The sequence below is a fragment of the Anser cygnoides genome, chromosome 3, assembly GCF_040182565.1.
Source record: "Anser cygnoides isolate HZ-2024a breed goose chromosome 3, Taihu_goose_T2T_genome, whole genome shotgun sequence".
Taxonomy (NCBI): domain Eukaryota; kingdom Metazoa; phylum Chordata; class Aves; order Anseriformes; family Anatidae; genus Anser; species Anser cygnoides.
The window spans coordinates 109,039,531-109,067,187 of NC_089875.1; the positions used below are offsets into that span (position 1 = coordinate 109,039,531).

The following is a 27,657-nucleotide window of genomic DNA, read 5'->3' on the forward strand; positions in this document are numbered from 1 at the left end:
GTTTATCTGGCTTAGCTCAACAGTGTATAAAGCACAGCACAGAGAACTGGGCTGTTTCCAGAAGCACCAATTCTATTGCTTTATCTTTGAATACTGAAAGGACAATATGACCAAGTAAGCAACTGAAACCATTTCAGCTGGAGTTAGCTCAAATCTTTCTTCACAATTATAATGGATGAAGATATTTCTATATTAATTCTTTTAGATTTATAACTGCTGTTAGTAACATTAACTGTGACCTTCTTTTGAATCTGAACAGTCTTATATGGTAGTAAAAGGATTGCTTAATGTTGGGTGCCCATATTTTTCTTTTGGGGGCCCTTAGGTTCATTGTTTATTGTTTTCAATAAAACTTTCAAATAAATCAGGCACGATGATGACTGGTCTTAATGAAACTAAGTACTATGAAAACTGGGGAAAAACTACTGGGAAAACTTACTGAGAAAGTTTAATACCAGCAAGCCAATGCAAAGGGTAAAAATTGTTTTAAATACATTCACTTTCAGTGGGATTTGTGGAATAAAGGGAAAGACATAAGGATAAGAAAATGAAACTTCTGCGTAACATGGAGAATGTTCCTTTTCCCAGTTGTGTAAGATGGCATCAGCATAAAATTCTTGCATCCCCTTGCCCTTTTTGATTTTTAATCAGGTTGTTTTAACTTTTATTGTCTTATACAACATGTGAAACTGAGCACGTGGTTGCTATTAAGGAGGTTAATATAGACCTAAAGATATACATCTGTGCCTTCTTTTTGACTATGTCAGAGTAAATTAATCAAAATATGGGTTTATCCTTTTGAAACAGCACTTTGAAATATGCAACAAATGATAGAACCTCTAAGATGAAAGCTATACAGGCCTCCCCATCATTTAAAGAGACAGGACCAAGCACAAAGTTGAAAAAAAAAAACAAATAAAAAAAATATTGTAAGAGAAGACAATGCAACAGTCATACTTTACAAACCAGGTCTTCCTTAAGGATCTGGAGGAATGATATATACCATCCTGACAGAAATCCTCCAGGTGATTGTGTGTGCTCCCAGCATGACTGAGAAGAAGAACTGCTTTAATAGAGCTTTCTGGACTAAAACCCTTGTTTTAGGACCTAGACACATGTAAAAGTTTAGAAGAGGTAGAAAAGATGAATCAGTAAAGAAGCACACAATGATCTGTGCATGGGTTCCTTAGCAGATAACATAGTGGCATCTTTCTTAGCAGATGACAAAGACTTTTTGTGAGATGTGACATAAACATGTCACTCCCAGTGAATCTACCAAACCTCACAGTGACACGTAAGAAATTAGTATGAGAGTATGTTTCTTGATACTGTGTGGCTCAAAATAATTTATAAAGACCAATGACACACACCAGGATGAGTTAATGAGGTGCTTTGTGCTCTCCTGGCCTCCTCCTCTTTCTTTTAATGCCTATGAACTCTAACTACTCTGAGCACTAGCTGTCAGAATATTGGGGACCTTGTCCAAAGACAAATTAGGGCAAAGAAGTTTTAACACTGACTTCAGCTATCTTTGTATGTACATTGTAATGCAGATGCAATGTGGCCCTTCTTGCTTAATAGACTTGACACATTTTCTTATTTACCAGGAACATTTTTAATCAGTAGGCAAGAATCTCTTTCTGACTGCGTTTGTAGATAGAGCTGAGAACTCTTTCACTCTATATACTACATAGTTTATTTATTTGTATTTATCAAGTCTCTAATTAACATCTAAGTCCGTGCAGAACTAAATGATGCATTTTACTAGTTACTTTTTTTTTTTTTTAGGAAAATAGTAAAATAAGAGTAAGCATTAGCATTAACTCTTAATAGCTAAATTCAGTCACAGCCTTTCTCAAAACAATTTCATCCTACATTTTATTTTCTTCCTTCTCCCCTATCCTTGTTTTTAGTCTTACCCCCCTTTACACCCTCACTGACCAGATGATCCTTTTGTAGGCTACTACCAACTGTGGAAATTTCAATAAGCAATTTTCTCTAACTGCTTTCTCCTGTGTCTCTTGAACCTTTCTTATATAGCTTGCAATCTTTCTCATTGAAACAGGAGGTTTATGATTGGTTTGGCTAGCAGAAGTACAAATTGGGCCTCATCTTGACACTGTGCTTGATGTGGGAGATTCATGTAGTCAGGGACTCTTCTGTAGAAGTTCCTTCTTCATTCTTATTTGGAAATACCTGCCTTTATAAATTAACAAGCAAACGAAGTCATATATATGTATTCAGAATAACTGTCTGAGGTGGAGGACTACATACTAGTAATATCTCTGACCAGTGCAAATCTGCTTATCACCACTGACTGCAGTATAGCCATGATGGCTTAGAGCAGCAGTGAATTTCAGCCATGGGACAGGTTTCCACTCCAGGTTTTGAAGTGCTTGTGCTGCAGTATGGTACCTTTAGCCATACTGTTTATGCAAGTTAATATTCAAAATAATGACAATAATAACAACAAACAGGATTGTTTCATAATAGTCTTATAATAACCCTAGGAAAATTTAAAAGCATGTTATTAAAAATATCCAGGCATTAATAATGCCAACAACTGAATTTCAACTATAGAAATCTTTGTGTTTGAAATTTTTCATTTGCATAACTTTATTACCATCTAGAAATTCCAATAATTGACCAAGTGCAAATAGTTAAAACAAAGCATATTATTTTCCAGTCCAGCCAGTGTTTGCATTTTTAACCTAATCACACATTCAAATATAGGTTTTACTTTATGAGGAATTTTAATTTTTAGAATCACAGAATGGCCGAGGTTGGAAGGGACCTCTGGAGATCATCCAGACCAACCCCCAGCTGAGCAGGATCACCTCGAGCATTTTATGCAGGATGGTATCCAGGTGGGTTTTGAATGTCTCCAGAGAAGGAGACTCCACAACCTCTCTGGGCAACCTGTTCCAGTGCTCTGGCACCCACACAGTAAAGAAGTGCCCTCTCATTTTCAGCTGTGCTTCAGTTTGTGCCCATTGCCTCTTGTCCTGTTGCTGGGCACAACTGGAAAGAGACCATCCTCTCGACATCCTCCCCTGCAATACTTACCAATATATACATTGATGAGATCTCCCCTCAGTCTTCTCTTTTCTGGGCTAAACAGGCCCATTTTTTTCAGCCTGTCCTCATACAACAGGTGTTCCAGTCCTCTAATCATCTTAGCAGCCCTCCTCTGAACTCACTTATATTTGAAAAATTGTGCATATTTAGCAATTCAACTCATAATGAAATTTATCCTTTGGCTTTTTTTCCTGATTAGAATTATTCCACTTTTTTTTTCCTTTCTGTGTTGCTCTCTATGGTCACCTGCACTGTTAAAAAGGGGACTAAGACAATTAATGTAAATAAAGGTATTATACATCAGATTCTTAACTGGTGTTCTACTTCATATACTGTTTAGAAACTGATTAATGAAAATGATCGTCTGACTGATGGGAAAGGCACTAAGAGTATTTTTCAAGCTTCTCTCTCTCTCTCTTTTTTTTTACATTATTTAATGTACATTTTAAGGCTGCAGCACTGATGAAAATCAGAAGAGTAAAATCTGGATTAAACCTCTTGTTTTGTTTGTATAACTTTAATGTTCTGGTCCTTCCCTAGAGCACTGTTCCTTTGAAATAGAGACAAGACATAACATTATTTTTTTTCCCCATAGTTTCTAATTTGCTTTGGAGTTGAATAGTTGGTTATTTTTTAACCTAAATACCAGAACTAATAACCATACTTCTGCAGATGCAGACTTACAAGAGGATGTGGAGAAAGACAGGTGCAGCACAGGGATTTTTACCTCTCTTTCAAGGACCAGCTGATTCAAAGCATTTTGCCATGTATTGCATTTCCAACCACACTATTTTGAAGCCACGTATTAGTAGGTCACTATGCAGGCAAACAAATCAAAAGAGTTTGTGCTGTTACACACTCATATGATTTGCTGAGTCAGGAACTTCAGCAACAAACCAAGGAAAACATGCTTGCAGAAATATGAGAAGCCAGAAATCAATGAACCTTGTGTATGGGGCATAAATGCTTTTTGTAGTTAATATAATAGTGCCTTACAATAAGGCACTGGGCCATGGTGTTTTGATTCTATCATCATATGCTGCCACCTGCCAGACATCACCACGTTTATACTTACCAGTTAGATGTTTCTGAAGCCAGTGAACACAAACCTACTTTCTGAGTGAAGGGCTGCTTTCTTTTGCAGGTGCACTGACAAGACTGAGAAATCTCAGAAGGTTTAAAAAAAAAAAGGGGGGGGGGGATTTTTTGCAGCATATTGCTCTTTGAAAAACCTCAACACGGACTGTTTATATTTTTATATAAAATACTGTTTTTACTGTTTTATACTGTTTTTATTTTTTTATATTTTTATATTTTATCAATAGATTAGAAAATATGAAGTACAGAGGCAATGTGGGGATCAGGGTTGCAGATCAGGTTACTGCATGTTAGAAACCCTTCATGGGCCAGCACAGAAATCTATCTGCATTCTATGTGTGCGCTCATCTTTCTTTAAAAAAATTCCCTTTCAAGATAAGGAATACCATGCTTTTGTTCGGGAGTACCTTGCTGCTGTTGTTGTTGTTTTGTTTTTGTGTTTTTTTTTGTTGTTGTTTTTGTTTACTTCTCTTCAAGCATAGAAATAGACCCAAAGATCTCAGCAAGGTGTCTCTCATGCTCAGATATTAAATATGCGCTTCTTGATTTGCAGCAGAGAATTATATGATCTAAAATGACACAGTCTCAACAGTTTAACATGCCTGCTGACTTTGATTAAAAACAGTATTTTGTCATGATCTTGCACATTAGATAGGAAGACAACATTGCTGAAGTAGATTTTTAATAGTAGCTTTAGTTTGTGTTGAGCAGGTTCTAAATTTTAAATGAATTCCAGCAGAATTTTCCACCCAAACTGCTCAGTATTCTCCTACTTACCTGAACCTTACTAAGGATGAAAAATTTTTGTCACCTTCTAGCATGTTCTCCAATACTTCCAACATAACCATTATAATCTCTGTCACTTGCTCATATCTGAAGTTGTCAGGCCAATTCAGAATAGCAGGACAAGCTGAAGTCTCTGTTGTTTATCCCTGAAGCTACTGTGTTTCAGGGAGAGTTTACTGACATCTGCAAGACCAGAGGGAGCCTCTTCCGACAACTGACCCAGTACCCTGCAGCCCTCTGTAGTATCCATGCTGAAATATGCCTTTTAGTGAGGGAATTACCATTGCAAAAATTTTGGTAATTTAAGGATGTTTAAGTGGAAAACCAACTTTCCCAAGGACGAATTTCAGTCATTGGAGCATTACTGTCTTCCAAGATGCACAGAGCACTGCCAATGCATTACTCAGTGTTTTTATCAGACCAGCATCTTTTCCTTGGGGAAACTTATCTATTACTATGGCTGGAGCTTCTTTATTGTTATAAAATTGTGTTTACTTAATCTGAAACAATAACAAGAACCACAGCTTAGATAATATTAAATGGTCAGAATAAGAGCCCAAAGGATTATTCCAGAGATATTCTGTGCTGTAAGGCAAAATTTTCCTCTTAGAGACTGTACTTGAGCCATTCATCACAGGGAGTGAATTGTGGAAAAACAGATGTTCTTCATGCTTGCAGCAGAAAAGCTGTTTTCTGTACTTCTTCCTCTGAAAGTTTGAAAATATTTTATATAGATTTAAGAAAAGGTAAAAACTGAAGCACTATGACAAGATTATCATTTTAGCTGTGACTAAATGGTTGGTTCAGTTTTCTGACAGCTTCATTAGAAGTTGTGAATCAGAACCACCCATTCTGGTTTGCATTGCTTTCCTGACATAAAATAACTGTAAACTTGGCTTAACTGGTACTATTCCATGAATTATTGTTGACTAATTCAGCTACTGCTAGCAAAAGTTGCTTTGGAGAAAAACAGAACTTTTTTTTCCCCACTGATTAGTAAAAGAAATATGTTAGCTTTTCAGCACTCCATAAATTTCATTAAAAAAAAGCTTCCCTGTGTTTCTATAACCTGAATTTACTTTATTCCACAGACATTAAAAAATAATAATAATAAAAAAAAAGAAAATAGAGAAAATAGTATAAATTTCTGATAAACTCCAGTACTGAGCTGCATTCATGATGTCCTAATTCACATTACAATATTATCATTATATTTGATTGTTAATGATTTCCTTCTCTTATATTTAAGACTATCCTCCTCTTTTCTTTGCTTTTAATAAAAGAAGAATATCTTTTAGTATTTTGCATTCACCCTTTAAAGACTTTCATGAGGAGAATGGCAATATTATCACAATTAAAATGAAATGTTCAAGCAGAGCTGTCTCCTTCCAAATCTTTGAGTGGAGCTGTGCAGAGCTAGCTACTTTAATTGAACTAATGAATTCAGCCTGCAGTACCCCATGTGGATATTCTTTTACTTTAGCAGCTACATTAAAGGTTTTCTATTAAAAGTGACATTATATGGGGACATTTATTTGTCTGCATAATCAGAAATGTGCATGTTGATTTCTCCAATTATATATCTGAATTTTTATTTTCTTTTTAATATTTTCAGGAGCATGCACAAAGCATTGAAAATCATAAGAATTTCTAGCCTTTGGTTAGAGCAAGTCATGTTCTTGCATGTAAAAGTATCTATCTATAGGTTTTTGCACTAAATTTCATTGTGATTTTTGTCTTCCTTGCATACTCCCTATCACCATGTTGCACTAAACACCACTTTGATTCTGAGGTTCAAAGAATGTCCAAGGACTGAGGGCAGATTCAGCCCGTTAAAGCTGACATGGTATGGACTTTGGCTGAGATGATCTTTTACTTTTAGAGTTTGATATATTTCATTTTTCAGTCAGCCTTTCCCTTCAGGTCCGGTTCAACCATGCACTGAAGTCCATCAAAAGATAGACATTGTCTTCAGCTGAGTTGGATTGGGCCCTCAAAGGCACATGAGGATGTTTTCACCACGGGTGGCAGCAGCAGTATTTTTCTTTCCTTGAAAAAACAGAGCACTCAATTTTCAGAAGAGTCAGCAAGGACAGATATTCAATAATATCATATTAAAAAATAAATAAATTATGGAGAATTAGATTTTTATCAACAGTTCTGTTAAACAACAGCTGATTTGACAGATATGATTGTAGTTTTCATGAGGAAACTTGTGTGAATAACACTGGAATTTACCTACAAAGGTGTTTCCTTTTTTCAGTCAAGCTTCTTATATACATAGCACATAATTTATATTTATAAGTGGAGTTATTTAAAATGGCTTATTAGTTGAAGGAAATGGCACAAATCTGGCACAGCATAAAACATACAAGTTTGAGTGCCTTTTTTAATGGTGGTAGCAAATGCCCATTAATTCAGAAGAGGGTGAATTCTTACAGTGTAAAGTGTCTTACTGATACAAGGTTACGCAGATATTTTATTTTACTTTGTTTTTAATATTCTATTTTACTTTATTCTGTGCTGCTTACAGACAACAAATAATCTAAAAGCTTAATTTTCATTTTGCCAGGAGCAATACAAAAATAAAAAAAAGTCAGAAAATACAAGGAAACAAGAAATACTTTAATTAAGGATCATCCTGTTTAAATGATAGAAAACTTTCTTCTTTCTGACTTGTGGAGTTAGCAAATTTGTGCTATGATATATAGGAAATGACTGCACCAAAGATTTTTGTCATTCCCATTCTAAAAATAGCATTACAGAAATCTCTGTGCATTTCCTCACCGTTGTGTGGAACTCCATACCTCCCGCACAGAGCTAAATAATTCTCTCAATGTATAGAAGCTAAAGTGCATGCCTGGGTTAGGTGTCTGGAGTAGATATTCTAAAGTTTTTTTTAATGTCTATCACACAGAAAATCCTTGTTTTATTTTGTTGCTTTTCAAAAGATAACTTGAACTCTTAAAAAAATTCTAAAAGAACTATATAGGAAAGAATTACAATCATGTCAAAGATCAGAATAAACACTTAAATTTTAAAATATTAATTTTATTTTATGATGGTATCTATTTTATGTTACTGAACTATATTTCTTCAAAGTGATTGAAAATAGTTTATCTTGCATCCTCTTCTCTACATATCACATGGTGATGTGTGAACCAGTGCCCCTATTTATCCCGTAAAATCATATCTGTCTGTATCACATAGAGATGTGAATTTGTTTCCATAGCATCTTGTAAGGTGAACAGTATATCATCCCCACTCTAAAAAGTAAGACTTGTTGCCCTTTATAGATTAAATGCAAGAGATCTAGAAATTCTAAGTGTCCAGAATAAGAAATGCAGAATCTGATTTTGCAGAGTGTTCATATTGCATTTTATATATTCAAAGCACAATCTCTATTGACTGCATTTGCACTTCTATAAATCAGAGCCTACAGTCTCAAGTTAGACACACAGAAAATGAGGAACATGTAGTTGGTAGTCTCCTCTGAAAGACTGAATTTAAGTGATTTACTACAATCAGAGAATTATATATAGTTCCATGCAAGCATTCTGATGTCTAGGTCACCAAGTAACTGCTGTAACTGGAAGGCCCTTTTTTTTTTTTTATACGGTCTTACAAATGTGGAAAATTTAGATCCACTCTGTTGGTCATACCAAGCAATATATAATAACTACTGGCACTTACAAGTTGTCACCCTTTGTGAAATTCAATATGCCATATGGAAGAGATACACACTTAATGGATTTCACAGATATTGGTTTACAGAGGAAGGCAATCTCTGTGCTAAAGATGAATAAAATCTCTTTGGAGTTAAGGAGAGACCTATTTAAGGAGGATTCTATGTAAGCTGAATCATTTTCAACTTTGAGTAGATTTTCATGGGAACTTAAATACGTTTCGTAACTTAAATTTATCAATCTAAGCACGTTTTGTTAAAAAAAATCAATACTTTTACATGTTAGTGGAATGATGTATTCCTTTCATGGCCTTATTCTCTGAAACAGCTGTACTGTTAACTTTTTTTGGGGGAGGAGGGAGTTTTTGGTGTCTTTAATAGATTAATATTTGGATGTATTGCAAATCCCATTCAGATTATTTTTGTTAAACTATAATAAAACCATATAAATTATAAACTAAAAATATCCAGAACCTTAAATTTTGGCAACCCTAAGAACAGAGAACTCCTAATGAGCCCCTGCCTCATTAGAAAGTTGGATGACTTTCAGCTTTAAATTAGGAGAGAGGACTGGTTTTCAGGCCTGATGGCAGGTAGTTTTCAACTTGTTCTTGAATTTATTAAGGACAGCTTGATTACAGCTGTAAGTGGCTGCTTATAAGGTTCTGCTTCTGCTGTTTCTAGTTTATTCCTGTTTATTACTTATGGAGTAGAGAAAGAAACTTCAAAAATAATATAGCCCCACCCTGAAAGTTAAAAGAATGTGCAAGACCGTGCCTAGGGTTGTGGAACAAAGCCATGTGCATATTGATTTGGGGTTTGTTTAGATCTTCTAACACGTCCAAAGAGTAGTTCTTGAATGAATCAAACCACAGTATGAAAGCTTGTCCTGTATTCATTTTCAGGTTTAGGGGGAAAAGTATTAGTAACAGAGCTATTCTTCATATTTTAATTAATAATGGAAGGTGACAGCTCATCTGACAGATTTTCAAACTACAAATAAAAAATGATGGAGGTTCAGCCACTTAAAATATCTGTGAAAATAACTTGCTGCAAACTCAAAACATCAGTTGGCTCCCAGCTCTGTTTCACCAGTAACATCAGGAACAATTAAGAAGTTTATCATTTTATTTCTCACTTCTACTTTATTCCATTTTATGCACTGCAAACACAAGTACTCTGCGTTTTAGATACATTTTGTCAGAATTCATTAACGTACTAAAGTCTAATATGACTATGCTATTCTAGAACAGAAAATAAAATGTTGCTGTTGAGTTCTGTCTGTTGCCATTTCAATGTCAGACTAGGATCATCTAAGTTGGAGTAAGGTACTGATAACAGTATCACAACATAATTTTCTGGTCTACTAATGGCTTTTTTTATATAGTACCTTAAAGTAGCAGAACAGTGATTTTTATTTAAACATTTTGGTGTAATGTGACATAAACATTTCATAATAATAGCCGCTACCTACTGAACACTAAGTCTGGTGCAATACTCCCTCTCTTTCACAGTTGTTTGTGAAGAATGGTACATGATTCTGGGAATAATCATGAACTGTTCTTCAGGTCTGGTTTTCAGACATATTGCAAGGAGCTGTAATAAAAATATTGCAAGGGTATTACATGAAACAAATGTTCTTACATGCCAAGGCCTTCACAATTATACATATTTTTAATTTTAATTATTATATATATATATTATAATAAAAATAAAAACTAATTTTATAAGATATCTCCTTTATAATATTCTTGAATCAGTTAAGATCTTCATCTTTGCTAAGTTGTTTGATTCTAATTGGATGCAGAACAAAAATCTCCAGCAATCTTGCTGACACTTGTGCTAAATTTCTTTACTGGCTTCGGATGTGCTCTCAGGTATATTTCAGAATATTAATGATGATTTTTACAGCCTTGCATAGTCTGAGATTTGTTTTTTTAAGAGCTCATTGTCATTCTTCTTGCTGTTAATTAGGAATCTAGAATGTTTGGACTAGCATGCATTTAAATGCTTCTGTAGCTTTAATATGTTGATGTTAGAATTACCTATTAGTAATTACCAACCTAGCGTAGCCAGCCCAATATGTATGCCAAACAACAGCAACAACAACAACAAAGGAAGACAAGAAAAAGCAGTAACACTGAAAACATAAACAAACAACCCCCCTCTTTTTGATATATATTTTTGATGGTTTTGATATAGCACCTTTCATTTAGAAGAGCAATGCAAACTGCTGTTTCAAGAGCTGTTATTCTGATATAAGCTCTCTCCATTTAGAGGCTTTCTTGGTATAGTCACAGTGGCAGCCCATTCCTTACCCAGACAGGCTTTCTTAGCTCTGAAATCTGACAACCTGGGTGAATTGTGTGTTAATAAATGAGTGTAAGTCTATTCAAGCCACAAGATTTACTTATTCTCATCTTGGCAGACAATATTCAGTGGTAAGGACTTTTAAGGAGAGTCTCATGGCTTAAAGATTCACTTGCATTGACAGGCTTTGAGGGATGAACTACAGTTCAGCTTTGTTTGATTTTAATTATTTTTTTCCTATAATCCCACTACTGCTCAGTTATGAAGAGAATGCTGGTAAGAGTAAGTTTGTGTTCATGTATTTATCACCCCTAGCTTCATACATTCTACCAGCTTCAGTTTTCTCTGTATTAGCTATGACAAATGCGTTATCCAAATCAGATATCTCTATTATCTTTATTATGCAGAAGCAGAAGTGTTCAAGGATTCCTACAATTAGTAATTTCAAACCTTATCAATGGGTACATTTATATCTTTGCACCATGCATATTTAACTTTCTAGAATTTACCCTTCAGCATGTTGCTGAAGCTAAAAGCTATCTATGCAGGATTCGATCAAACACAGACTTTTGCATAGATAGTCTAAACATGCGGAACTATATTGGTACATCTTTTTTAAATCAGAGGTTTGGGGAAAATATTCATTTTCACTCACTTCTAACTACTATGAGTTAGTTAGATACTAGATGTTATTCCATCCCTTCCCAGTGTAAAGTCTCTTGAACCTTCTGTTCTATATCTGCCCTGGACCCATTGTTACTAAGACAATGCACCAGTGAGCCGAAGTGAAAAAGCTGATGCACACTGGCTCCCAAATGCTAGCAAAGCTATGCTAGTGAACACACAGCTGCCATCACAGTGAGCATCAAGTCTGTTGGTAGTAGAGGAGGCAGAGGTTTAGTGGAGGGGCTGGAGGTTAGTAACAGGACATTCTGAGAATGAAGATGATGAGGTTATCTGTGACACTGTGAGGGTGGTTAAACTGGATGGACTCAGTGGAAACTCAGGGGAGTGCTCATACAGGAAGGAGAAAGATTGCACAGATGCCATGGTCCATTTCAAAAAGCAGGGGAAATTATTATTAGCTACTATTATTTTTATTCTATTCTATTATTAGCTACTACTTTGGAAAAATAACAGAAAAATAACAGAACAAGAGAAAGAGCAAAATGATATCTACTGCCAGGAGCTGGTTTACATGTAACATTTGAGTGACTCAGTGCTTCAATCCTGTGTCCAGACAGAGAGCAGAGAGCATCTTATGTTTAGTGAGGGGTCTAAAGACCTGTGATATCCTTCTCTCTAGGGATATGCCCCAGTGAAAGTTCTTTCTCCCATTCATTGTTACACTGCTTAGTACAACGTCTGGGTAAGGAGAGTTCAGCCACTAATAGCAAAAGAGGTTGTGACTAATTATTCCACTTCATATTGACTGCAAGCCTGCATTTAATCATTTTCTTTTCACTTAATTCTAATAAAATATTAGAATTATCTAAACCTAAATGTAGTATCACACCATATGAAGTAACCACACTGTCCAGACTGTTCTGATTTCTCAGAAGTGGTCTGTTAGGATGTTGGGATCCTAAGACTTAGGATCTGTTTTTAGAAGAGGAGTGTACTTTTTTTTGAGAGAAAATTCTGTGTAATGCTGACTGGCCTACATTTTTGCATAGAAAACAGGGAAAAGTCTTCTCTAGTAATTTGGCTAAGGGCTATACAAACCTAATTAGAAGTAAGTGTTCAGTCCCAAAAGAGCAGAAAACTCTAGCTGGAAACAGCCATTTAAATATTCATTTCTACACCCCTCCCCCCCCCCCCCAAAAAAAAGGTGGGGGGGGGGGAGAATAAAATATCTTATTTCGTAAAAACCTTCATGTACAGGGAAAACAAGGTTACCATAAAATTATTAATTAGTGGTTGGTGATTACTCCATCTTATTTGATGATGTCATGAATTCAATGCTTTACTCTAAGACTGAGTTTAACTTTGTGTATTCTGTATAATGCAAACAATACCTCCTTGATTTATGAGTCAATAATATTCCTACTTTAATTAGAGTCAGACTGTAGAGTTGTTTGTTTTTTTATTTTCTTTCTGCATAACGGCAAGTTTGATATGTAAAAATGGCTATCTGCACATTGATTAATTTGGCCTTCATTTAAATTGTTTCTTACAGATGCTGAAATAACAATGCCTATATTCCCAGGTTTTCTTTTCCTTTTTTTTTTTGTGTGTGTGTGTGTGTTGTTGTTGTTGACTGAACTGAGGAATTGCAAAACAAATCACTTTTCTAATCCATTTCTAATTTCCTAACAACATTTTTTTTCTGGTGGATGATATTAAAAAGTAATACTGAAAACTGAGTGTTGTCAGGTAAAATTAAGCAGCAACTGCCTGATATAAGTCTTGTACTAGTTAATAATCATGCACAGTGTAATTCAGCCACTAGAGTTAAAAATGCATCTAGCAAAAATGTATCTAGCAATAATCTTGCTTTTGGTTTAATTGTTGTATGTTCTCAGTATTTAAACTAACTCAGTATCAAACCATTCACAATCAGCAGTTCATTTTTCCCCCTTTCCTTCTTTTCCTTCCAGGGTATTTACTCCTTCTGTAACGACCTCAAAATAAAGGATGTTTCTCCATTTGTCTTCCTTGACAGATCCCAAAAGAGTTTGAATTCATGTTTTAGCTTAGGAAGTTTGTCTCTAACATCTCAGTTCAAATTTGACCTCAGGCTTCATGCAGCTCTGTAGGAGCGACAGCCTTAGGTAGTAAACAGTTTTTAATGATATCATTCCCAGTGCTGGTACTTGAAACCATTCCACAGATAGGGGCAACATCCTTAGATAGCAGTAATGCAGGTGCTTTTGTTAAATGTTACATTTTTCCATGTCATGCCATCCAAATATGTAGTAAAAAGAATTTTCTTCATTTTCTTCATCATCCTTTTCGTGTTACATGCCACAAACAAGAAGACAGTCAGACCTCAGGATTTTTTCGTGAATGCGTTGTAGTTATTTCTTGCTTGTGTTGATATTTTATACAGTTGAACGTACCAGGTGTACTGAGAAGTAGTTTCCCACAGACTTCTGTTTGCAATCATTTCCCCAGGCCATTTCAGAGGTGTTCCTAAGGAGCAACAGGCTACAAACTCACTGGTAGCCTCAGTAATGCCAGGGTATGGGCACAAATATGAGCACTAGACATTCTGTAGCCGTTTACTATGGTTTTGGATTAGGCCAGCCTGAAAACAGCTAACTTTTGCTAACAGCTCCAAGGATGGACCAGGAGTTCAGACAGGTCAGGTCATCTTTCCAGCTGGCAACTTAAATGCTGGTACCTTCTTTCTGGATTTAAATCAGCCACATGTTGTCCAAAAGTCCAGATACTCTATAGTTTAGCCCTTTTCTCTCAGAAACACAAATACCTGATAGATATTTTTTTGACTCTTTCAGGCATGGCAACTGGCTATTGATTTACTTCCAGTTTGTTAATATCATCAGTACATCATATAATCAAATGCTCTAAAATGGCTCTATTCCGTCAATTATCCTCTCAAAACCTTGTTGTCTACTTTCTGCATTTTCTTACCTATTTGTTTTAAAGAAGGTTGAGTCATCCTGTAACAACCTAGATATGCCTAAACTACTCACTGGGTAGTTCTGCCCAAACCCAAAGGGCAACTACTTGGTCGTACATTATAAATTGCATCGTGGACCAGAACACATCCCCCTCTGCCTGCCTCTCTTTAAACCAGCAAAGGAACTTGGAAAGATCACAGGAAAGAGTTATAACTTAAAGAAAATGGTAGAGAATTAGGACAATTACAGGTGTGTGGGAATGTATTGAAATCATTATCTCCTAATAACTGATCCCAAAAGATTTATACAACTGAAAGACTGCTAGATTCATCTTTTTCTCTCCCTCTGCTCTCAAGGCTGAAATCACAATGTCACTGTTCAGTGTAAAAATATAGGGATGATTAGTGCTACTAGCAACAAGCGTAATGAGAACAAGGTACTGAATACAGCAGAGAGGTTTTTTGAGTGCAGTCCCTTTGATAACCCAGTTATAAAACAGGAGTCTGATTACTGTAGCAACTATTTGAAGAAAAAAAGTTCCCCTGCTGAATTTTTCTTTTGCCTTTAAACACCATGTTAACCTTGCATATTCAGCAGAATTCTTTCAAAGCCACAGTCATGCTTTCTGCTTCCAGAAAATAATGTATTGGAGTGTTCTCATGGACTTGGCAATCAATTAGAAGAACCTATTCTCAGGGAGTGTATACATTTATATATGAAAGCTAACAACTTGGTCTTTTGCTGCTCCTTTAGAAGGTTGTTTCTTTGGTTACACTTGACTTCAGATACCAAGACAGGGTGTATTTTCATGTTTTTCAGCAGATATACTTTTTTAAGTACTTCATTTACTTGTGGTGCCTAAGCAGAATGTCTTTGGAAAAGAGTACATTTTTTAAAAAAGAGAATTTTGGTCATGAAAGTTTGTCAAGAATCTCATACCGTGGAATTTCAGTGCAATGAAAAACACTTGACTGCAAACATTTGTTGGTTATATTCACAGGCAGTAATGGACAAAAGGACAGCAAATTCAACCTGCTGTGTTACAAGCACTGTCCTACTAGTGTGAGCCATATTAACTGAATTTGACTCTGTAGTCAATAGCTTTCTTTCCTCCTCTCAAATATATAACTCACTGGGCAACTGAAACTGTAGGAAGCAGAAGGACAAATGGAGAAAGAATCTAATAATTATGCATGATACATTTGGGATGCTTGTTGTCTATGATCATTCAGTTATTCTGAAATTTAGAACTCAGCAGTAGATTTTGTGGTTTTGTAGGAAGAAAAAAAATAGAACTGTGTTGTACTTAAAGGATAAACATATTGACTATGATGTTCAGAAAAATGTAAATACTTATATCTATTTAAAAAACATTGTAATTAAGAGGACAATAAAATGACTGTGATAATGCAGCATTAAAATAGAAAAACATTTCACTAAATAGCAGAACATTATTATTTGCTTTACATAATTAACTTATGAATAACTGAAATTCAGACTTTTCTTGTTCAATTACGTTTAGTAATACGAAATTATGTCTCAGAAGCTTCCAACAAAGTGGTTTATTCACATATTTTCAAAATAATACATTTTCAATGTTCATATGTTTTATTAATTTTGAGTAAATTTTCATGGCAGATAAAAACTCACATTCCTTATGTAAAAATTGCAGTCAGTCTCCTCTTTCAAACACTTTGTCCTTTCACCAAGAGTAGAGATGTTTCCATTTTTCATGCCTGTTAGTTCAATAGTTTCAAGGCAGTTCTTTCTAAAAGCAATGTGTTTTCCTTAACTGATACATTCAAAATTTCAGATGGTGACTTGGACAATAGCCTCCCATATTTTCTTATTAGGCAAAGCTGTAAGCAGCCAAAGAGAGCTGCTTCATTAGGGAGATAGGAATCTTTAGCTATAACAGAGTTCTCAAGATTGCTGTGCAAAAGTCCTTTATGAAGTTTATATCAATTTCCATTCTAAGTATATTATGCTGTTAATGCTTCTTTCATGCTCTATGAACCCATCCCTCTCAGAGTCAAACATCATGTAAACCAGAGTACAAACCCTTTGGCTGATCTTTGAATTTGTACACTACTCAGCGTACTGTGACTTATTGCCAGTTTGGACTTATGGCTCATCCAGGGGTAGCTGACAGTGCATTTGGATAAATCACATGTTGAGGACTATTTAGTTATAAGATTACATTCAAGAATTGAGTTATGTTGTAACGTTGTTGGTTTGCCCAAGAAGCAGTCCTTCCGAATGAGTTTTCCCTTTCTCAGAACACTTTTCCTTTTCTATAAATATGTTTCTAGTTGCAATACCCACAGCCTACTATCCTTCATAGACTAGATTCAATAACTGACATATGCTTTAACAAATTTTCAGAAATTAGTATTTTCATTCACTTTATATATTTGGTTACTTTTTAGTGAACAAATAAATACAGATAATTTTCAACACCTATACTATGAAACTGGATTTTAAGATTAAATAATTTGTATAATGTAAACAGAATTTCAAATGTTCACATTAAAATATATCCTTATATAGCTGTACCTTTAACAGGGAAATCTTTTCAATTTCTCAGATTATAGAGAGATGTTAAGAATCTTTATTTATTTATTTATTTATTAATATGTCTTCATTTGTCTAACTTCTTTCTTAGGTGCTATTTAACAGTACTGAATTATTTAGGTAGTGAAGGATCCTTTCAGCATTCAGTTTAGAGAATGGATGATTGTCTCAGAAAGAAACAAGGTGTGGGAAAATCATCTATTTGTATAGACCTGCCAATTTATTACAGAAATTAAATGAGACTCACTCAGTAGAAATTGTATGATATTGCTGATCAGTGCAGTAAATGTCACTAAATTAAGGATAGATTATTAGTCAAAGAATTTGAGTTATTAAGTAAAAAGACGAGAATTTGTCTTCTGTAACATCTCTGTGAATGTTAGCTTATTCAGGAAACATCATCTGCATGGTCACTTTTGTTACTAAAAACTGTCAAACACTCTTCTGTAGAAGCCAAAATGATGTAGTTCAAAATGCACTGGAAACCTTGTAGTGTCCCATCAAAAAATGTAGGGGGAGAATCACCTTGGTGATTCAAGATACATTCTTAAAAAATAGTTTTTCCTTGCCTTTTTTTTTTCCATCTTGGCTTCATCGGTTGTGAAATGTGGACACTTCTATTTGACTTTTCATATTAATACAAACCCACTTTATAAATATACTTGAAGTACAGGTCTGCCAAAGCAATATATTACTTCAGCTCCCACAGCATGAACTATAAATAGCGTGTAATTTCAGCATATGAAACACAATATTACAGAAAAACTATTAATATTGACCTTAAATCTTTTCATTTGTTCATTGGACCTTAAAGTACGATTTTGCAGTTCTTGTTGCTGTTACTCTAGTGATTTAACTACAGTTCTGAAAATGAATATACTTTTGAGTCACCATCACTATTTCTAGCTTAGAATGGCAGAGTGACATTTTTTCTTGCTAAGCCAAGGTTTGTCTTCAATTCTGTTGAGGTACCAGAGACAATTATAGTGAATGAAAATGCATGAACATTCTCAGCCAGTTTCAAAAATGAATAGTAGCAGAGACATAAAGCAGATGATGCGCTGAGATCATTTGCTCTATTTTAGTGGCATGAGAGCAGGGCAAAGCACCTGATTACAGGGATATCATATAGCATTAGCAATAATTAAGTGACTGAGCTAACTATTTTATGAGCTCAACATGAGCAATTTTTTTCTCATCTTGAAGTCACACTGCTCCATGACAGGAAAACTAAGTTCAGCTGAAATCCCGTCTGTTTTCAGAGCATTATGTACTTCCTCCAGGTTGGTTACTTACTGCTGAGCATGATGAATCGCTTCAAAGTGTTTAGAAATTAGGTGACCTAGGCAATTCTTAAACTTGGAGATAAGCTTCTTTTTTACTGCATCCATGTAACACAGATTTCTATTTAAAGAAAAATGTGTTGTTTTTCTAAGGTGAAACTAAAAATATTTAACTGCCCTTCTTTTTATTAAAATCAGACTACTGCAACATCAGAGCATCTTAAATCACCCAGCTATAACCTAAATCCTCACATCTCTCAAGTGAAAAGAAACAGAAACACTGACAAAGGAAGTACTGTTCCCCTTTCCTTCCTATCCCATTTATTAATGAGGAGATGAAGCAGAGGAAATATGCCTATACCAATAACAGCAATCCAGCTCTGTCTGTATGATGTCTACACAGATGTTAGCCTAGAAGGAGAAGCACACAAATGTTGGTAAATTGTTTGTGGACAGTTGCACTGGCTGTGCCAGTTCTGTATATATGTACTAGCAAGTCAAGCAGTGCAAGAAACTAGCCACTGTTAGAACAATCCTTAATGGTTTCTGCATCAGGTCAAATCTTCAAAACAATTCATAGGCACTGAACCAATCTAAAACAGTCAGTTTCATAGAAAGCAAATGGGCTATGGCACTGTTTATTTTACTACTACAGGCATATTTGCAGAAGTCTATTTCATAATATACCATGAGTATCCATGAGAATGGAGTCCCTCATTTTCTGCTTCTTGGAGTACTTCCTTCACTCTAAAACCAGACTGACATCATTTCTTCCTTGTGGCTGCTCTTTTTCAGTGTCTGCCACCAAAAAAAAAAAAAAAAAAAAAAAAAAAAAAACAGAGAGAGAGAAATTGAGAGTTTGGATTGAATATCAGCAATCACAGATGCTGCTGTAGTTGCAAATTCGTCCCTGTCAGGTTATGAAAACTGTCATTTTAGAAATACTTGGAAGAAGCTCATGTTGTTGAGGAAAGTCAAGAAAATAACCTTGCCAGCAGCAGTATTGTCAGGGCTTGACATCAGTTGTGAAACCAAAAGAGGTCAGGGAGTCAGAACTCAATTCTCTCAGCTATATGAAAGTTCATTTCAACCACTTTGACAGAGTATGGTAGGACTATAGGTTCATCTGCTCTTGAAACCTTTTCAACCTGTGCATTTTCATGCCTCATACACAGAGTCAGGACTCACTGGAAAATGAAGTAGCCCCTACCTTTCTCATGAAGTGGACCACAGAGGTCCACATCATCAAGGGCTAACACACAGGTCACAGGAGCTGTTGAAAGTCACCATTTTTCTTCTCATTCTTGATTACCTGACTCCTGGTTAAAGAAGTTATGAATTCAATCATTTCATCTCTACTTTGAGAGCTTCCACTTGATAATTCTCTATCCATGAAAGCTCCTATGATACTTTCTTTATGGATTCATCATAAATTTTACTTGTGACTATCCTGCTTTGGTGATCACTTTTGATAAAAGTGATTTCAAATGTAAAGGAAAGAAGATGTACATTTTATGACAAAAGAAAAGATTGAAAAGATATTAATAATGCTAAATATTAACATTAATGTAATTAATAAATAATATTATATTTTATATTAATATAAAACAAAATGTTAATATATTAATATAATATATATATTGTATTTATATTATAAAGTAATATTAATGAAGTAATACATTGCAATGTAGATGTGCATAAAGTCAAAGGAATAATAAGTGAAACAGCAAATCCAAAGGCTTTTTGTTTAACCTTTTTAAACTTAAATTAAAGTAAATTGATAAGAACAGATTTAAAACTGATGGCAAGACATCTGTTTTTCACAGTGGAAATCTGTTTAACTTCTAGAACTCATTGCCATAATATGTTGGTGAGTTCAAGAGCCTAGTAAGCTTTAAAACAACTAACCATTTACATGGATAATGGGAACACCCACTGTTATATTAGATAGAAAATAATGATTTTGTTCAAAATGGGAATAAATCTTCATATTTTTATACAGAAACATATCATTAGCTGACAAGTATTAAAAAACAATTTCCATATGGACCAGTTATTTTGAAAGAAAAGTTCATATAACCAGGAAGGAAGGGATAGAGAGAGAGAGAGAGAGAGAGAGAGAGAGAAAGAAGATAATGCAGATCTATCTATCTATCTATGCAGATATCTACACTGAGATTGGGTGAACCTACCTATTCTCTTTGTAGTCTGTCTGATGTTTATTGTCCACACTACTAAGAGACTATTACTTATCCCAGAACTAGTTTTGTTTTATTAAGATATCTTCAATCTCCACCACTCTTCCTTCATATTTTTCTCTATGTGAGAAAGCTGAAATGTATAAAATTATTTTAATGAAATTTTAGTGCCTTTTCTTGTGTGTATAGGTCATGGATCAGCAGGTATATCTTTGTCAGTCAGCTCAGTTGATACAATTTTTAGAGATGATATTCTGCCTACCTATAGTCTCACCAGTCACCTGTAGTCAGTATCCACCAGCACAAAATTATTTCTTAAGTCCTTAATTTTCTGTACTAACTTCAGAAGGTCACAGTACAAGCTCAGGACAAGTTTAATCACTGAACATAATAATTACCTTTACAAACTCAGAGCTCAGTAATGAATAACATCGTACAGTTGCTAAAAATTGTGTACTAAAAGCAATCTCTTCCACCTGTTCTGAAAATGCTCAATAATTTCTTTAAGTGTGTATGTATTTTTGCATCTTTTTTTTTTTCCTAATTCCTTTTTGCCTCTCTTTCCCTTCAATCAGTAAGTAAGGATTCACGATAAATGATATTAATTAAACTCTCCATAGGAACATAAACTTGAAAAAAAAAAAAAAAGCAAGCTTGCTTTTCTGGCATCTCTCTGTGAACCTTCTCAGGTTTGACATTCACATTTAATCATAGCCTTCAAACAAATTAAATTCTATTGTGTTGCTTCTTATTGTGTTTATTATTATTATTATTTTTAAAATATCAGGCAAGGCATATTCTATATTGTTTGCCCCAACATATTTTTAGACAATTATATTGAACTTCAAAAGTATGAGAAATATATGTCCATCTCCTTATTATGTTGTTCTTCAAGAAGCAGTTCAATTTTCTTTAAAATTGAACAAACTCAGTTCATTACCATTTTGATGAAATTAGGAGGGGAGGTCTAAGAACCTGATTGTATTCTGATGGAAAATAAACAGCAAAGAAGCAGAAAACTGTTATAAAGAGAAATAGGAGATTTAGAACTCAAAAGTGGCACTAGAAATGATCTCCACTTCATTGTCTGTGATGTAACAAACATATTTTCAATAAACTATTTTATAATTGGATTTTAGACCTGGAGTCAGGATAATTTCTGTGTTTAGAAAGAAAGAGATAAAAAGACTACAGACTGAGAGATAAATAGGGAGGGAAGGAATGAAGGAAGGAGAGAAAGAGAGAGAGAGAAAGAGAGAGAAGGAGAAAGAAAGAAAAAGAAAAAGAAAGAAAGAAAAGAAAGAAAGAAAACAAAAATTATTAAGTATCTCACATTTCAGATACATTGCTCAAAGAACATTTGTTTAAATCAAAAATATTTCAAAAAGTCTCCAGTAGTGCATACATGCAGAGTTTAAATAATATTTTCAGGAAATCATGTTCTGAGAAATGCTTAAATTCACTTCTATTTAAAGATAACCAACAATATGCATGTGTTTTTTTTGTTTGTTTGTCTGATTGATTTTAAAGGTGTTTTGGTGTGTTTTTTTTGTTTGTTTGTCTGATTGATTTTAAAGGTGTTTTGGTTTGATGGGTGAACTAAGAAGTGAAGTAAAATATTATGGGTCAGCTTGAACTTTTTTTTTTTTCAACGTGAAGAAAGTTGTAGGTACACATGACCACTTCAAAAATTAGAAACTCATTATTTCTTTTGACACAATGATAATCTTCAGCCCATTGACTAAGATATTCTTCAGAGATGTTCAGAGGCAATCAATACTTTTCTTACCTTTTACAAACCACATCTCATATACTCAAGAATCTAGCCTGAGTTGGTTTATTCTGACATATCCAACTACTTTTCTTTTCTCTAGTTCAACATGAATTCAGTAATGACTTCAGGCAACCCAAATATACATTTGTTTTAGAAAACAGTCATTGTAAAACATTCACCAAGACACAATGCTGGGCCCTCGGGGTTCAAACAGAGCTGAAGATGATGCAAGAAATGCAGGCAACATCAATAACAAAATTTCTGTTGATAAATTAGAAAAACATTCAAACATATACGGATAGTTACTATATATATCTATTCTAAACGATCTGACTGGCTTGAAATAATTTAGTCCTAACTTCATTCTTATTAAAGGACACAGAAAAATTATAATCAACTCTTTTCAAAGTGCTAATTTTGAAATCCCATTTTTAAAATGTAACTCAACTTATATGCAAGCATCCTAGCTGACATCTTAGTTGCTAAGCATGGCACTGGCCAGAGTAGAGCCACTTGAATAGCTGGCTGCATATTCAGAACTTTATTTTTTCTCCTGCACTGAACCATGTTGTTTGGACTCTTATATGAAAACTCACAGAGAACACTGAGAGACTGGGTAGTCAGAGACTGTTCTATTTCTTTCCCTTTAGCAGAGGACTTGTTTAGAAATATTTGTTCAAAAGTTTCCCATTTCACTTTTCTTTCTTCGATCTTTTAATCAAAGACCTCCAATTTTCATATTCAAAGAAAAATGTTATGATTTGAGATTTAAATACTGATATTGAGACATTAAAACTTCTGCAGTAATTGTAAACATCACTAACAAAAGACATTGGACATAGCTGACTAAGATTCCCCCAGAAAACATAATTTTCAAGGTTTTGATTGGTTCAAAATTAATATCTTCAAAATAATATTAATAGCAAAATAAGAAAAACATTGGTCCCTCTTTTAGGATACCAGAGGTGAAAACCACAGAATTAAATAAAAAGAAATACAAATAGCTTCTGAAGTTGCGTAAGGAAATGTTATAAATAGGGAATTATGATAAAAAGCTAACAAATTTAGGAGGAATTAATTATTCTTTTTAATCATATTCAACCTCAATAACATAAATTTAATAGGCTTATACCTTTCTGCCTATTTCAGAAAAGATTGCTACTGATCAATATCATCTATTTTCAAGAGAGTAAGGCAAAGGATAGATGCTAGTGACTGAAGAGACACTTTATTTATTTTTTTTTCCCAAAAATGTCTGAAAAGTGGCATAATGCTGTCTGAAACACAGATGTCATATACCAAATAATCATCAGTTTTATTCATCCCTCCTAAAGCCTTTACTTGCAATTATTTATTGTTTATTTTCTTACTCAGCACTGCAAGAATTCAGATAAGTTACACCTCTTTGGAACAGAGTATTTTCTTGACATAGGGCAGTTGAGACTTCCTATAGAATTCACCATAGGGAAGAAATTCCCAGTACTACATGAGATACAGAGGACCCTGGATGTAGAAATACGTCATAGCATAGTATATTCTCATCTGTAAGACACTTTTTGTCTTAAAACTGGGCAACAGTTTAAGACCCTGAATGTCCTGTTTTGATTCCTGTTTTTCATGAGTGATCTCATACACATTTTGGTTCTGCTGCTTCAGTTCTCCAGCTGTCTATTTACATGGACATTCCCTCCGTTTATTTTATTCATTTATTTGTTTGCTTGTTTGTTTTTTATTTATTTGTCAGGTCGTGCTTTGAAAGCTTTCCAGTCTAAATAGAGAAATAGTTTTACAAGCTTCATTTGCTACTCTCCAGCCACTTCTCATGGCTTTCAGCTTACAGTTTTCTTTTTTATTATTATTATTTTTTTGTCATCCAATATTTCATTTTGTTTCTCTTCCCAGCACAAAATTGCACCATTACTCATTATTAGTTCATTGAATTCACATCTATACCTGTAAATAAAAGAGGGCAGGGAGTGTTCCTTGGCAGAGAGATGACTGTTCCACACTGTTAAAATCTTTTACCTGTAGAATATGGTGGCCATACTTTTTCCTTTATTAGTTCCTTTATCAAAAATACACTGTGATTGCTAGAGTTGATAGAAAGGTTGAGACAGAAGTTATGGCTGCATAAGGACAGGAGTCTGCCACCACAGGGAAATAGATGATGCTGCCAGCTCTGCTAATTCAGTGATCCCAGTTAAGGAAAGAAACTACAGACTAAAACAAAACTTTAAAATGCCTTAAAATAGGATTTTTTTTTATTATTATTATTTTTGTGTTTGTGTGTCCAGGATCAGGATTCACTTGGTGATTATATATAATGCATTGATTCTCAGCATTTTAGTGCACATACAGAATTTTGTGCTGCCTACACACAGTAAAAACAGGTAGATGCAAGCACACATGCTGCACATAGGGCTGGCCAACCAGAAACCAGCTAAGATTCAAGACAAGCTAGTGGGCATTTCATTGATTTCATGCACATATACCCTGTTTTTTCAAGACTGTGTTAATCTGATATGATAACGTTAATGTTGATATAGGTTTCCTGAACTGGAGCTAGTTCACATCGTGACTACCTGAAGGTGAGAGGACCTCAGTTCTGCATGCAGTTGCTGATAAGCAGTTAGCCTCCAGAGGCCCCCCAGCCAGTAGCTGTCTCCAAGAGATCTGTATTAGTGGCAGGGGCACAAAAAAAAAAAAAAGCTTGGAAACAATCAGTGCCTTGCATTAAAAATCTACGACATTCTGATACTTAATAGTAGCAGGCACACATATTCTGCTGAAATGCTAAATACAAAGCCATGGTTGAACTAACTCCCATTTGGGGGAACATTGCCTGTTTGAGTGCATCTGGTTGCATGCTTCACTCACACAGGCATGTACTGGATGTCCAAAGCTCTTCTGGTGGTAGATACCTATTCCTTCTACCTCTCCTTTTCAAAAAAGGACAGTTTTGGTCCTGTTTGTCTGTACAACATTGTGGTTCAATTACTGTAAAATAGTGGTTCAGCAAAGAATTCACAGTTTAGAGGTGTGCAGAGAAAAGAAAAGAAAAACAAATAAATAAAAATAATTTGATTCTAAAAGCTAAGGACAGAGATTTACACTTTTTTTTTTCTGTTAAAATGTGTAATGACAAGCAGATTTTGTGACTCATAAAGGACAGTGACATGGTAAAAACAATGGCATGATCATTTAATTTTTTTTGTTGTTGTTGTTATTTTTTTTTTTCAGAAATACTTGGAGGAGGAAGGAGCACCAGAATATACAAAAGGTCTGATAGAGAATCTTTTGTTTTAAAGACTGAAGAGGCTTAAGTTGTGCAAAAGTGCTTCTCTTTTTTGTGTCATTGAAGTTCATTATAGGTAAGGTGGTACATGTGCTACATGGAACAAAGACAGCAATGCTTCTTTTATTGTATGAGACAAATTTGAATGAAGCCAAACAAAAATGCATGGATGAGTAAATATGCAAAAATGCCGTATGGCTTATTTTGAAAACACTTGCATACAATAACTCTGGAACTATCTTTTTTAAAAATATCTAACCATCTGCATTGACTTTAGTTCTTGATAAACACAATTTTAAACCTTTATACATTATATATCTTTAAAACTTTAGAGTAGTCAAAATATGTGCCTTTATCACCATCTTCCACAATATTCTCATATCCATCTAGTCTGAATAAATGGAAAACCAGATACATGAATTTCTGGTTGGATGTTTGGGCTTAGAGAGTAGTGGGTAATGGATCATAATATGCTTAGAGGTTGATAGCTAGCAGGGTACCACAGGGGTCAATCGTACAACTGTCCTTACCAATGCCCCAGAGCAGGTGGAGTGCTGCATCATCAACTTTGCAGATGACATCAGATTGGAGAGATGATTTGTTACTTCAGAGAACAGGCTGACATCCTGAGGGACCTAGAAAGGCTGGAAAAATGGTTTTATAGGAACCTTATGAAATTCATCAAGCTAAAATATGAAGTCCTTCACCTGGGAAGAAACGATCCTTTGCAACAACACAGGCTGGGTACCGACTGGATGGGGAGCAACTCTGTTGAAAACCTGGGGAAGGCTGCACAGGTGCTCTTAGAGTACCTTGAAAGGAATGATATGCATCAGCATCATGAGCTGTATGAACAGAAGTAGAGTCAGGAGGCCAAGGGAGGACATTATCCCCCTACTCAGCACTGAATATTATTTCCAGTTTTGTTTTCCCCAGAAGACATTGATAAACTGGAGAAAGTTCAGCACAGGGCCACAAGGTTAGTCAGGGGCCAATGCATAACATATTAGAGCAGACTGATGGACTGGGGTTTGTTCATCCAAAGAGATGGTTTCTGAGGGATCTAATAGCTGCCTGACAGTACTTTCAGGAAGGTGATCAAGGAGATGAAGCTAGGCTGTTCACAGTGGTACATTGAGGGAGCAGAGGCAAAGGACATGCACTGAAATAATATATATCCATACTGGATATGAGTTAAAATCTTTCTCTCCAGTGAGGACAGTCAAGCAGTGAACCGCTTGCCTACTTGTCACGTTGCTAAGAGAGATTGTACAGTTCCCCTTTTTGGAAGTTTTCAAGATCAATTGGAAAAAGTCCGAAGCATTCTGGTCTGACCAGAATGTTCACTGAATTCTCAGCTATACCTGTAAATAAAAGAACTAAATAAAACACTGCTACAGTTTACAGCTATTACCTGTAAATAAAACACTGAGCAAGTTTTGAGCAAAAGGTTGAACTAGAGATCTCCTGAGGTCCCTTCCAACCAGAATGATGTCAAGGTCATATACACCTGCCTGTGTTTTAAAATGTTGGTCTTAAAAATCTAGATCTGCTCTCCAATCATCGGCTTACATGCAAATGCTCAAACACTTGTGTTTCGTCATTTTTGTTTCTTCTTTCTTTCTTTTTTCCTTCTTTTTTATTCTTGTATATTAAGTTCCAAGAGGGGAGCCTTAGCTGATTGTATAAATGAGGACATGGCAACTGCAACCACTGTTTTATAACACTTTCATATCGTGAATCTAAATTCAGCACCCTCCCCCCACCCCCCGAAATTTTAATCCAAACATAGAAACTAGTGGTATAGTACTGGATTTTCATATTAAATAGAACATTCTTTCTTATTAATCCTACATTTGTTTCCAGTCCACAAACCTAAATATATATATATATAAAATATATATATATATATATGGATTAAATATCCAGTTATAACGTTCAAAATTATGTCAGTGTGAGAAAGTTCTCAAGGATATCTCATGTTGTCTT

General features: G+C 34.9%; 1 long non-coding RNA gene across 1 annotated transcript in view; it reads left to right on the top strand.

The window, feature by feature from the left end:
• LOC136790528 (uncharacterized) overlaps positions 1-27,185 on the top strand; it is a 127,472-nt gene extending 100,287 nt beyond the window's left edge. Inside the window, exon 3 of the long non-coding RNA XR_010830629.1 lies at positions 25,614-27,185. This is a non-coding gene — a long non-coding RNA (uncharacterized lncRNA). The remainder of the gene's footprint in view (positions 1-25,613) is intronic.
• Positions 27,186-27,657: the final 472 nt, after the last annotated feature.